Genomic DNA, 15000 nt, shown 5'->3' with positions numbered 1-15000 from the left:
AACTGTGTTTCATTTAAAATGCAGCCTGTAAGTCATTTTACTTTGCACCGTGTCGAAGAGGCAGTGTCTGAGATGGCCCCGACATCTCATACTTTGGGTCGGTTTTGTCTACATCGCTCCCTGGGGCAACAAGAACCAACTACCCATAGGCCCACCCGCCTTACCTTGCATCATGTTGAGGCTGAGATTGCCTCAGAAATGATTTCTCCACTGCCTGCTCGCTTCTGCCTCCACCGTGTGGTTGGCGAAATGACTGGGGCACCAGAACGTTACTACCTTCATCGCGTGGATGGCCTATTCGAAGCGGAGGTAGTGAATGAAGAGAGACCGCAACCTCCATGGTTCAATCGTATTGCTCGCTTCTGTCTGCATAGGCACAGTGGTGAGGAAGTTGAAGTTGCAGGTGAACCATTGGGTTTCTTCCTCCATCATGTTGACGTTGATCTGGACCTGGACACAAGCACACCTCCAAGCATGGCTCGCTTTTGCTTGCATCGGTTCAGGCAGGTCCACAGAGAAGCAAAGTTGGATGAGGAAGAGGAAGAGCAGGAAGAAGAAGAGGAAGGAGAAGAAGAGATGCCTACAATACACCATACATCAAGCTTCTGCTTGCATCGGATTGCTAATGGAGAAGAGGGACAGGATATTTCACCACGGCATCTTGCTCGCTTTTGCTTGCACCGGTTAGAGCCGGAGGAAGGAGGTGCTACTGTAACAGCATCTGTACAAACGTCAAGATTTTACATCCACCACATAGATCGTGATGTGGATGTCGAGGTGCTACCACCCATGGCCCTTTTTCATCTCCATCGTTTTCACAACAATGCAACTGATTCAACTGCTGGAGTTGCCCACGTCGTTGCCTTTTGTTTGCAGCAGCTTGATGAGAGTTTCAACCCACTGTCTGAAACCATACACAACGTGGCTTCATTCATGTCAAGTCATTATAGCAAGATCGCTGCTCAAGGTAGTGAGCTGCCATTGCACACTGAGGCGCGGCATCGAGTTGCCATGTTTTACTTGCAGCAAGTGGTTGCCGTTTCATCTCACGCTCATGCACCCGAGATCATTGCAAAGGTGTGCATGCTGCAAAGTGAACCTGGTATGCTCGCTATGCAAGTCTTGGCAGAGTTCCATGTACTTCAGGATGCCAACATGGAACAGCACTAACCACTGCACATCTGTACTTCTGCACAGCATGAACCTTGCCCTTCTCATGGTGGTCCAAACAAGCTAAGCTCACATGTACTTCCACACAGCATGGACTTTTTCCTTCTTCTGGTGATCTTCAAGAGCTAAGCCAATGATTGTATTATCATGGTCAAACTGACCTTCCTTCAACCTATTATACAGCATCACCAGCATTCACACAAACAAAACAATGACCGTAAATTGCCTTTTTGGAAGCTTGTTCATGAAGATGTACCTATAGAGTGTTAACATACACAATATCTCCTATAGCAATTCTCCCACATTTTTAACCTTATTGAATACTTATAAAGTCCTAATGAATAGCATAAAAGTATGTGTAAATCTTCGGGGGGGGAAGCATTTAAAAAAAAAAAATCCAAAGTACTTGAGTTAAATTGTGCATTTTCCTGGGAAATTGCCATAAGTAAGTCAACAACTTTCAAAACCTCAAGTCATTGCTGATCTGTAAGATGCAAGCAAAACCTGAGACCGTGCAAAAAGTTGGGAATTGCATCAATTCAGGAGGGAACTATCTTTTTGCGCTGTGATGCTCCTTTCAAAGTAGCAATTTCAAGCGCATCAGGTGTTTGATTAAAATTTTGGCTATTTCACACAGAAACTTTCATCAGCTCACAATGAAAAAACATTATGGTCTCATCACCATCACCATCATCATCATCATGTACCATGCCCTATGCAGAGCGTTGGTGCTGCCAAAGTAGTTACTGGGCTGCAACCCTGGTCGGGTCGCCACTCCGACTCAAGGAGTCAAGGCAGGAATTTGGAATTTAGCCATGGTGCTGGCAAGAGCTTGCCTATTATTCTCGGATACCGTGGGATCTTTAATGTCCACTGACTAATGTTGGCAGATGGGACACCCAATTTAACGTCCGTCTGGGAGACGGCACACACATTGATGAATCACCCTACCTGTGAAACACCACATGATGAGATTCAAACCCAGGTTAGACAGCTTAGAGGTGAGTGTGCGTACCTCTGAGCCATCCTGCAAGCCTCATTATAGTCTCATAGACAAATATCTCTGCTTTTCTCATAGACAAGTCATCAAAAATCCCTGTAAAGGGTTTTGTCCCTTTAGCATCACGTACTTTGTCATTCATAGATTTCATGACATCAAATGTTGTGATAAACAACTGATTGTTCAGGTTTTAAATATTTGATTAATGTACTGTAAGGGATGTTGGGGGTGGTGGATTCCAAAATGTACATTCTTTGTGGGACCATATCATATTGTCATTTCCGATCGCAGGTCTTCATTACTGCCCGCTTTTGTATGACAAAACACGAAGGTGCATCTTAAATAGAATGCAGATTTCAGCCTCTTAAGTCAGATAAATCACTATTGCTCTTTCTGAAAGAATACAAGGATATTTTATCAAATGGCATAGCAGCTGGGCATTCCAAGCTCACACTTCGAGGAGTTTGAAGATGATGTTGCTGCTGCTTCCACGCTGCGCACTCCACCATCTTGAGATTTATGCATCTTTATCATTACTATGCACAACATAAAAATAGAAACACTCCACACTTTTTATCAATGCACTTTTACATATGTAGCTTTTATTCCCTGCTCATGTTCATTTGACATATGTGAGTAGTATACCATGATAGTGATACAACCATGATAATTATCCCATTTGTCTTTATCGGTAAGAGGGTGGGGGTACCAACACGATCGAATGAGCAGTACTCCATTGAGTTATGAACAAAGGCCTTACAGGCTTGAGAATTTCAAATTTACGAAGGAAAGGCATGGCACAAGAGAGATTGCTCATTCTACTGCTCGCGAGCTTTGATATATTATCTGCTAAGTGAGGTCCAGAAGTTCAAAAGACTGAATTTCCTTCAGTGGTTGGATTCTGGAAATAGATAGGTGAAGGAAAGACTCTGATAACGTGAGATTTGCCTGTGTTGAAAGACATGTTCGAAGTTTTTGATCTGTATCTGATTCTTTCCAGGTCCTGAGAGTGGTAAGCTACTGTTGCCAGCTTGTGGGCAGTATGTGAAACTGTAAAATAATATTGTGTTGACATCTGTTAAGAGGAAAACAGCATTTACCAGAGCATTGCCATGGGCATTAATGTATATGTGAAATAAGATGGGGCCCAAAATGTTGCCTTGTGGCATTGCAACCTCTACGTGGAGAGGAAATGAAAGGATTCCTTTGAAATAGAAACAGCGACTGTACGAGTGGAGGAAGCCAGCAAGCTGGGAAACACAGATGTGGAACGATGGATGAAATCAAAAGAATGTTGATTAAGTTATCCACCTTGGTTTCTATGGCATCAACTTGAGCAAGTTTTTGAGACGGAGGCACCAGTGGAGCTGAAGATGAAGGCCTTTGAGATAGATAGGAGTTCAGGTGTGCCAAGAAAGGACTTCGTATGATGGAGGATGCCCAGTCAGTGACTGGCTTTGGACGACAACTTTGAAAAGTGGTTTGTCCAAGAAAGATCATGGCTGATCATCTTGAGGAAGTTGATAGTGAGGATGATGGTGAGACCCAAGAGTTTGAGTGACTGAACTTCTTCAAGAGAATTGCGAAGAAAGTAGGTGAGAGGTTTTGCCAGATGCTCCTTTCAGAGAGAGATTGTGACAGTATGAGATTTGTCTGGATTGAAAGACATATTCCATGTGTTTGACCAGCTTGTGATTCTATAAATGTCTGAAGAGAGGGAAGAGGTAGCTGCCTGTCTGTCTGAAGGATGAGGGATATCACGGCAGAGGGTGGAGTCATCAGCAAATAGATTAAGAGGATTTTCCAGAGTAAGAGAGATGATCGCTAATGAAGATCAGGAATAGGACTGTGCCTACGACTGTGCCGAGGACACTGCCTTGGGGCACTCCGGCCTTAACAGGGAGAGGACACTAATTCATTCTATGGAGAGCCACAAGTTGGCTATGAGAGTAGAGGAAGTGAGTAAGTCATGTGTGGAGTTGGCTTTGGATGCCATAGGTGGAGAGTTTGTAGAGCAAGGCAGGATGCCAGACTGCATTGAAAGCTCGAAATATGTTGAGAGAGATCGCCATGACCTCATTGACATTGAAGGCCTCCATTCCTTCTTGGGAGATTTGAAGCATCATGTATAAGATAGCGACCTCGTCTGAATTTGAAAGTGTAAAAGAGATCAGTGTTAATAATCCTTTGTACATTTTGTCTTTGGGGTTATCGACTTTGGTAATTTGAGAGATTTCCCTTTTTTGTCCTTCCATTTTGTCTCTCTGCCATAGAAACAATGGCTTCCTTGGTTTACTGTTTAAATATTACTTTTCACTAACAATGCTGAAACATAATACATGTATATGTATGTATATATATATATATATATATATATATATATATATATATATATGTATATATATATATATATATATATATATATATATATATATATATATATATATATATATATATATATATATATATATATATATATATATATATATATATATACACACGTGCGTGCACACACATACACACATGTGTGTGTGTGTGTGTGTGTGTGTGTGTGTGTGTGTGTGTGTGTGTGTGTGTGTGTGTGTGTGTGTGTGTGTGTGTGTGTGTGTGTGTGTACCAGTTCCCATTGTATAAATATAAATTTGAAGAGAATGGAAGTCGAAGAGTTGCCAGGAGTATAATAGAGGAAGAGTGGGTAGGTGACCGTGAAGGTTCAGGGAGAGACTAGGCGGCAAAATCAGGGCTTGGAACACGGCATAGAATCATAGACCCAGCGGCGGGGAAGACAAGTGATGGAGGGAGGGATATGGACTGCAGGGAGAGGAAAGTACCCAACCCATTGACATGAACTGGGTGGCACTTGCACCAGCAGGGGGAATAAGGACAGGAGGGTGGATAATGATGGGCACACAGGATGGAGAACGACAGAATGAAGGAGAGGAAGATGAAGTGCAGGGAGAAGCAAATAAAGATTGGCATGAAGAGGAGGGAGAATGGCAGAATGGGGGAAAGGAAGAAGACCAAGGAAGATGAAGAGTAGCGTGAACTGGAGGAAGAGCTGGCCAACAAAATAGAGGAGATGATAATGATACCACTCAGAGAAAGACCACAACTCTACAAAATAGAAAATAAGAAAAAGACAAAAATACTGGTGAGGAGAAACCAACATAGTACTCAGAAAAATCATTCCAAGGTCAGCTAGATTGAAGGAAATCAACACTGAGCTCTGCAGCAGTATTGCTCATTCAATAAAAAGTGAGAGGCAAACATTACTGCAAGAAAAATAAACCAGACCCTTCAGACAAAGACCAAATACCACCATAGAAACAGACACGAATGAAACAGAGAGAACAACTGAGAAAGGAAACGCAACAAATTCAGCAGTTTACATGAGGAAACAAAAGCCCAAAGCTATTAAACAGAATCAAAATAAAATAGAAAACCGAGGACAAAGACCAAGAGGTAATGGTTGCTGAAAATAAACTCAAAATAGAAATGATAGCATCGAATATTCTTTTTTAAAAACTACGACAAAGTTAACGAGACAAAACAAAATCAATTCCACTGCAAATTAAGGAAACAAAAGCAAGATGTAACAAGTCCCTCCAAGAAGAATAGACTTGAAAACTTTTGGAAAATAATCTATGAAGAACCAAAATAACATAATGAGGAAGCGGATTGGATCCAAAACTTGGAAAAGAAAAAGCAACACCAAGAGGAAATGCCCCCAGTGATATAATTGATGAAGGAAAAAATAAAAATAAAAAACTTGCAAAAATGCCAAACTTTAAAAACCCAGGCTTGGGTGGCATTCCAAATTTCTGGCTAAAGCAACTAGATTCTCTCCACAATCAATATGCTCGAGCATTCAACAAACTTATCCAAAGGGGGGGGGGGGTGAGTTAATGGATGAATGGCTCACAGAGGGTAACACCTTCCTCATCCCCAAATCTGAATAAACCCAACCTCACGAGTATAGACCAATAACATGTCAACCAACAACACCCAAACTTCTGACGGGAATCATGACAGAAATTATGTATCACCACTTAACGCAAGGAGGCCGAGAGGCATACAGAAGGGATATAAAAGAGGATGCTATGGAACAATAGACCACCTAGTACTAAACAAGTCCACACTCAAAAACTTATATGACACAACCAAATTATCAACAGCCTGGAGAGATTACAAAATAGTTTTTGATGGTGTCCCACATTCATGGATGATAAAATGCATGCACTTGTACAAGATCATCCCCCAATGAATCAAACTGATTGAGAAAACAATAGATCTCTCGAATACCACATTGATACTGAAACACTCGGAAGGAAAGATCAAAATACCAGGAGTAAAGATACATTGCGGGATCTTCCAGGGTGATGGCCTTTCGCCCCTCCTTTTTTTTTCCTGGCCCTGGACCCACTGAGCAACATCATGAATGAGCAAGGGCTTGGATACACCCGAACGTCCAATAAGGTAGCTTCCAAAGAGACAGAAAAGGTGAAACATCTACTATACAGGGATGATCCAAAACTCTTTGCACCAAAGGACGAAAAATTGGTAGAACAACTGAAATTAGTGAAAGGGTACTCTGACACAATTCAAATGGAATTTGGCCAATATAAGTGCATCAAGTGCACATTCATACAGAGTAAATCAACAAAAACGAACTTAAAAATCGACTTGGATACAACAATACAGGATCGAGACAACGTCATACAAGTATACAAAATAGCATCACAAATACCTCAGAGTAGAAGAGGATCATCAAATGTGCAAAACAATTGCCAAAGAATACTTGCAGAGAACAAGGTTGATCCTGAAATATATATCTCACCCTGAGAAACAAAATCAAAGCCATCAATCAACGAGCAACACAAGTATATTCCAGTACAGCTGTAGAATAATAAACTGGCCACAAACGGAAATCAACAAACTAGATATCAAAACAAGGAAACTCTTCACCATCCACAAAAAAATCAATGTATCCCGACAATGTACCTACCGAGACGAGAACGAGGTGTGCTGATGGAACTCAACCAAGTGTACATAATGACCACTGTCGGACAGGCTGAATACGTGAAATGTTCGACAGACTACATAATCCAATTTGTATTCAACCACGAAGAAAGCAAGCGAGGGCAGGAACCACTTACCCACCAAGCAAAATAATTCCAAAAACAGGTGCAAATGGAAGATGTCACGCATGAACAGGAAACAGCAACAAATACAACCACAATGACAGCAAAAAAAGACAATAAAAATATAAAGCAAAATATACACCGCCAACTGGGAGAACGACATAAGAGCAGGAAGATCTTAGAAAAGAGTTGGACAGATTGGGCATAGACAAAGAAGGCCCATTAGAATGGCTAAGAAGAGGTTAGCTCAACCGAGATGGAGAACAAATCATTATAAATGACCAAGACCAGGGACACAACAAAAATGGTCTTAAGAAGATGGCAGGACTGAGTCAATCAGACAAGTGTAGGTTCTGCAAGGTAGAAACAGAAAGCACGAGCCACCTCCTAGGGATGTAAACAACTCGCCGGAACAGCTGCACAACAGGGTTTGTAAAGGAATACACTGGCACATCTTCAAAAACTTCAATATCCCAGTCCCAGAAAACTCATGGAAACATGAACCAAAGGCGGTAATTGAGAACAATGAAGTAACACTCACATACGACCTGATGATCCCATCACGCATGAACATAGAAAACAAAGTATTGCAACTGGATATAGTACTTAGGTACGATAAAGAAAAAAATCGACATTGCAAATTGAGGTATCATTTCCTAACTATTTTGGCCAAGACGTCGCAGAAATCAAGAAAATGACCAAACACCAAGACCTCAAAAAATGAAGTGAAAATATATTCGAAGCTGAATAGCGTCGAAATTGTAGCAGTGATTTTACTGGCGCAATGGGATGATGAATAAGAACATTACAGAGATCTTAAAAACCATCCCTGGGAATATTACTACAAACGAACTGCAGTTGGAAGCTATCCGGGGCTCGGTGATGATGCTCAAAAATGCCATCTGAACAAAACGTTGAAAACAAGAAATCTTCACAACTTGGTCCATGAATCATGATCCCTTACTGAAATGAAGATGGATACTTCGAGACCTGGGAGGACTCCGTTCCATCTTTTGAAACCCACATATGGAGATAACAACCAACGACACACACACACACACACACACACACACACACACACACACACACACACACACACACACACACACACACACACACACACACACACACACACCTATGGTTGATCGTGAGTAGGCTTGAGGTCAATTCTCCCTCCTGTTTGTCAGCCACTGGGAAAGCCGAACATCTTTTTTGAGCTTCTGTAACGCTGTCCTCTTCGGGGCCGTACACCATCCCCTGGGAAAGCCGAACAGATCATTACTTCGGTTTCCAATGTACAGAAACTCCAAATAGTTTTGGTGCCTGCATCCAGTCCGTAGTCAAAAATAAAATAATAATATAGGATAAAAGGATGAGGGCCAATCGATAACATGGGATGAACCGCTGTGTTTTAAACCTAAAGAGGTTTTTTGTGCCAATTTTACAATGGCCATGGTCTTGTCCATGCTGATAATTACCGTTTCTAATTCAATCCGTGCACCACGCCAACATCCTAGCGGGTAAACAGGATTTATTAAAGAAAGGGGTGGGAAGGACAAGAAGCAAACACACTGATCAGTTAAAATATATGAGCTATATTCCCCATACACACGAGACTTTGATGGCTTACGTGATATAACTTAGAGCCCAGTCACAAACATGCACAAAGACAGGATTAAAGATCAGGAGACAGAACGAAACCTTCTCCACATGCGATGCTTGCACAGGGTGGCAATGGGTTGGAGGCAGTGGTCATGAATGGGATGGAGTTAGCAAGCAAGGTCGCTTGTGGCTCCAGCCTAATGCACATGTGTGCTTTTGCGATCCGATTATTGGACCGTCATCCTCAAAAGTCTGCTGTCATCTCGTCGTGCCTCTTTTCAACTCCCCACTCTCTGACTCCCCTAACTTTACTTCTCTACCATATTTTTTGCCCAATCACTTTCTACCACTCACTCATATGCAGTTCTGTCTCTGTCTCTGTCTCTGTCTCTCTCTATGGTTCTGCTCAGCTCAGACTAAGACTGTCATTGTCTTCTCGTCCTTTTTAGCACTTTATGACTGTGCGTAGCTGCATGCTCAATGGTTCGCCACTCAACTTCTCACAGCTGCTGTAGTTTTGAGCGGCTATCAGAGATTGCCATTCATGGTATAGCACGGTTACAAGGACCTGCCTTCACCTTCCTCATTTGGGTGGGGGGGGGGGGGTAGGGGTTGTTGGTTTGCTGATCTGTAAACGATTCATTAAAAGAAAGACAGACAGATTGCAAAAGTAAACTATTTTAAAGGATTAATAGGTGAGGAATGGTGGGAGGTCTTTTGACAGATTACGGAAGGAAGGGTCACGTATATTAACTTCTGAACGCACTTTGACTTATGTTCCATCACTGTCAAAGAAACCACCACTTATGCTGGATGTTTATTTATGAAATAACTAATCACTAATCTTACTCCCTTTACCCATTATGGCTGTTCCTGCAACTATGTATGCACAAGCGTGCACGTGCGCACACACACACAACACACACACACACACACACACACACACACACACACACACACACACACACACACACACACACACACACACACACACACACACACACACACACACACACACACACACACACACACCTGACACTTTTTATGAATTGTACAGTATCAGGAATTCCTACAATACAATATAATTTAAATGATTGCTGTAACTAAATTATGTTAATTTCAAAGCATCCTAGATTCAACTCTATTTGAATTGAAAACCTCAAAACATAGTTCCATTACCTAAAACTAGAACGGCACTTGGTTGAACACATACCTCTGCCAGGCTGAATAGTTTACATTTTGAATCCCACTGATAGGCTCGATCTGCTGACATGCAACAAACTCTAATTGGCTTGTTCTTGTCATCTAACCAACTTATCCATCAAATTTTGTCATCATCCATCCACAACTTTTTGAGATATCATGCTAAATATTGTTTTTGGTCCCATTGTTCAATGGTGAAGAATCACTGACAAATATTTAAAAAAAAATTTCTCACATACGGATTCGGATTCCGCTCTTCACCAAAATCGAATCAATTCTTCCTTGTCATACACCCAGTCTGTCCACCAAGTTTCATCCGAATCTGTCAACAACATTTTCAGATAACATGTTCTGTATCATTTTTAGCCCCATCCCTCAATGGTGAAGAATCACTTGAATAATTCAATGATCCAGATCTCGATCTTCACCAAAATCCAATAATTTTGTCCTTGTCACACACCTGTGTCCTTGTCACACACCAGTGTCCACCAAGTTTCGTCTGAATCCATCCACAACTTTTTGAGATCGCCTGTTCACAGAGAGACAAACAAACAAGAAGAAGATGTCATGCACAACATGATACTTGCAAAATCCATAAAACAAATTTGATCTAAAAAATAATTGGTGGTTGAATTCATTGACCAAATATGCAACTCTTCATCTAAATTCAAGTGAATCGGATGAAAATTGACAATTTTAGAACTTTAACCTATGTTGACCTTTTGGCAAATGGGAGACTCCAAAATAATTTGTGGTTGACTTCAATGACGCAAAATATCTATCCTTTTCAAATTTAAAATCAATCGGAAGAAAATTGAGGACTTTCGAAATACCACCTTAGTTGTTGACCTTGGGACTATGATGACCTTTTGGTCCATGTTGACCTAAAAAGAATTGGCTAGTTGAATTCAGTGACCTTAAATATAAATCCTCTTCAAATTTCAAGTCAATCAGATGAAAAATTGAAGATTTCAGAAACACCACCTTTTTGTTGACCTTGGGCCTATGTTGACCTTTTGACCTCAAAAACAATTGACTTCTTCCTAAAGACAAACTCCACCATGTGGTGTAGTTTCGTGAACATCGGTTTAAAATTGTGACCTGTAGGTGATAAACAGACAAACAAACAGACAGAATAACAAAATACTGACCAATATACTTGAAAAATCTTCGATTTTGCAAGTAATAAGATGTCATGCATCGCACGATACTTCCGAAATCCATTAAACAAATTTGACCTTCAAAAAATAATTGGGGTTTGAATTCCATGACAAATTCTCTTCAAATTTCAAGTCAAATGGATGAAAATTGACAATTTTAGAAATGACCAGGTCGACTTTTTGGCCTATGTTGACCTCAAAAATACTTGTTCATTGAATTCAGTGAACTGATATGCAAATCCTGTTCAAATTTCTTGTCGATCGGATGAAAATATGAGGATTTTCGAAATATGACTAATTTGTTGACCTTTGGCCTATGTTGACCTTTTGATGTCAAAAACAATAGGCTTCTTGCTTATGACAAATTCTACCATGTTTCATCATTCTACCATCAATGGTGAATAAGTTTCATAAAGGTCGGTTTAAAATTGTGACCTCAAGGCAATAAAGATAAAAATAAAAAAATCACTCATACAGCGAGCCACACGTGGCAAAACAGAACAGAGTAGAATGGCACTCGGTAGAGCGCATACCTCCACAAGGCTAAACAGTTTACGTTTTGTATCCCACTGATGGGCTGGATCTGAACCAAAATCTAATCTGTTTGTTCTTTTCACCAAACTAACTCATCAACCTAGTTGTCAAAACTCGTCCACAACTTTTTCAGATGTCATGGTAAACATCGTTTTCAGCCCCATCTCTCAGTGGTGAAGAATCACTTTTAAAATTCTCGTATCTGGATCAGGATCGAATCTTCACCGAAATTGAATAAAGTTGTCCTTGTCACACACCCAAACTGTCCACAAAATTTCTGCAGAATCCATCCATAATCTTGCGAGATAGTGTGCTATATATCCTTTTTGGCCCGATCTCTTAATGGGGGAAGAATCACTTGAAAAATTCTAGGATCTTCACCGAAATGAAGTGTTGCTGTCCTTGGTCGGTCACCTACACTACCGGACAAAAGTTTTAGAACACCCCCATTTTTCAGTTGTTACTGAAATTTAAACAGATCAATCCAGTGAATAACCTGAAATTGTATGAAGCAAAGCGGTAAAATGCCAGAGGTTAAAAAAAAAAAGTTTAGATTAATAATGAAAAACGATTTGTTAGTTGTTAAAACCAAAAACTGAAAAATAATGTCAATTTCAGAGTTGTTAAAAAGGCCCTTTTCAGGGAACAAGTACTGGGTTAGCAACTGCAGCTGTTCTGCAGCAATGGAAGTAAATTAAGCCTTCAAAGTTGATGCAAAGAATTCCTACAGATGTCCCAACTTTTGTTGATTAGTTACAAACCCTCTGTCTGTATAAAAGCAGTGTTGGAACAGACTGTGTTGCTACACCCTGTTGTTGTTGTTCGTCTTGCGGCTGCTCCCGTTAGAGGTCGCCACAGCAGATCATCCGTTATGATCCGCATCCTGATCTGGCATAGGTTTTACGCCGGATGCCCTTCCTGACGCAACCCTGGTCACCTCTTACGACACAGGGATAAGGATTGGGTTTCGCCACGATTCTGGGCTGCCCTACACTCTCTCATAGTGTGGCCCAGTGCAGAGCTCCCGTCCTCAAGCGATCCTCCAACCGAATCCTCCGAGTAGCCGGATTACAGGCGCACGCCACTGTGCCCGGTACTGTGTTGCTACACCCTCTGAAGCATTATTTGGACAATACTGCACTGCAGGAAGTTGTATATTGCTATCATAATGGTGAGAAAAAGACAAATAGCAAAGGAAGACAGACAGACAATTATAACCCTAAAAAGTGTCGTCTTTCCTTTGGAGAAATTACAAAATAAGCCAAGGTGTCAGTGAGTACAGTTTCCTGCACCATCAAAAGGCACTTGAAACTGGAGGAAACTCTGACAGGAAGAGGTCTGGCAGAGCTAAAGCCACAACACAATCAGAAGACAAGTTTCTGAGAGTCAACAGCTTGCGTAATAGGTGGCTTACAGATCAGCAGCTTCAAGCACAGATTCACACTGGTCGAAGTAAGGAAGTCTCAGTTTCAACTGTGAAGAGAAGACTTCGAGCTGCAGGTTTGACAGGTCGAGTGGCAGGAACAGAGCCATTACTATGATGGCAAAGTAAGAAAAAAAGGCTTGACTGGGCCATGAAGTGGACTACTGAAAACTGGAAGAAGGTCTTGTGGACCGATGAATCAAAATTTGAAATCTTTGGTTCATCACGCAGGGTTTTTGTACGCCGTCGAGTAGGCGAAATGATAGTTCCTCAGTGTGTTATACCAACTGTCAAACATGGAGGGGGAAGCGTGATGATCTGGGGCTCATTTGCTGGATCCAGAGTCGGTGAATTGCACAGAGTGACTGGCACCCTAAACCAAAAGGGCTACCACAGCATTTTGCAGCGCCACGCAATACCCTCTGGTCTACACCTAGTTGGTCAGGGGTTCATCCTTCAGCAAGATAACGTCCCAAAACATAACTCCAGGCTATGTCAGAACTACCTTAGAAGAAAAGAACAAGACTGTAGGCTTCAAATCATGGAATGGCCGGCACAGTCTCCAGACTTAAACCTCATCGAGCTGGTTTGGGATGAACTGGACAGAAGGGTGAAAGTAAAGCAACTTACAAGTGCAACACATTTGTGGGAACTTCTGCAACAGTGTTGGGAAGAACTTTCCGAACAATATTTGATTTCCATTGTAGAAAGAATGGCACGAGTATGTTCGGCTGTTATATCTGCAAAAGGTGGCTTCATCGATGAGTCCAAAATTTAGATTAAATTTTGTTTAACAAAACAATTCCATGATTTCTTTTTTTTATCTGCAATTGTTTATTTGTTCTATGCTTTAATTTCAGAGTACATTGAAACATTAAACTGCTAAAATTTCAGTAAAAACTGGAAAAATGGGGGTGTTCTAAAACTTTTGACCGGTAGTGTACATACACAAAAAAATTCAAAATGATTGCTTGAAAACTGGCCAAAAATCATGTGACAGACAAACAGCCAAACATACTTGGCAAAAAAGATTTTCACCAAATAATAACGCATGCAAACAACCAATATACTTGAAAAAATTTAGATTTTCGCAAGTAACAGACAGATAGGATGAAAACTCTTTTCATCGTAATAATAACTTTAACCTGAAAGCAAATGACTGCATTGCCAACCAGCAGGATCATCAGCTGGGCACCCTCTAATTCGATGTTTCGATCCTTTCAGCACAGAACCTCTCCAAACGGCAGATCCACACATCAAATACATACACACACACACACACACACACACACACACACACACACACACACACACACACACACACACACACACACACACACACACACACACACACACACACACACACACACACACACACACACACACACACACACACACACACACACACACACACACACACACACACGATGCAATAACCCACATTAGAGTGCACTAAAATTGTTGTGGCGTTTTACTATGCATATCATTTTCATCACATTTCACATGTATGCCAATGGAATGGCATTCTGCTCATTGTACAAATCAAAGTCCATCAGTCTTGCCTATCAGCTGACGTCAGACAATGGAGGTGTGGGTGAACATGCACATTTTCAATACCCTTTGATGGACCTTTGATGAAAGAGTTGTGTTGGTGATGTTGGTAAATATTTTCCTGTATGCCATTACAAGATGACCTTTCATATTTACTGAATGTTAAGTGTTATATGCAGTCTGGTGCATTAAATCCTTGCCAGGATTGAAAGTGCC

The 15000-nt window shown here is 41.1% G+C and overlaps 1 protein-coding gene across 1 annotated transcript in view; it reads left to right on the top strand.

Annotated features, from left to right (window-relative positions):
- LOC147021813 (zinc finger protein 385D-like) overlaps positions 1–15000 on the top strand; it is a 406813-nt gene that overhangs the window by 350374 nt on the left and 41439 nt on the right. The window lies entirely within an intron of this gene.

This window comes from Eptatretus burgeri, chromosome 8 (genome assembly GCF_056783735.1).
Source record: "Eptatretus burgeri isolate ZD-2024b chromosome 8, Ebu_testis_v1, whole genome shotgun sequence".
Lineage (NCBI taxonomy): Eukaryota > Metazoa > Chordata > Myxini > Myxiniformes > Myxinidae > Eptatretus > Eptatretus burgeri.
The sequence above is the reverse complement of the archived record's forward strand: the minus strand, read 5'-3'. Positions and strand labels throughout refer to the sequence as shown.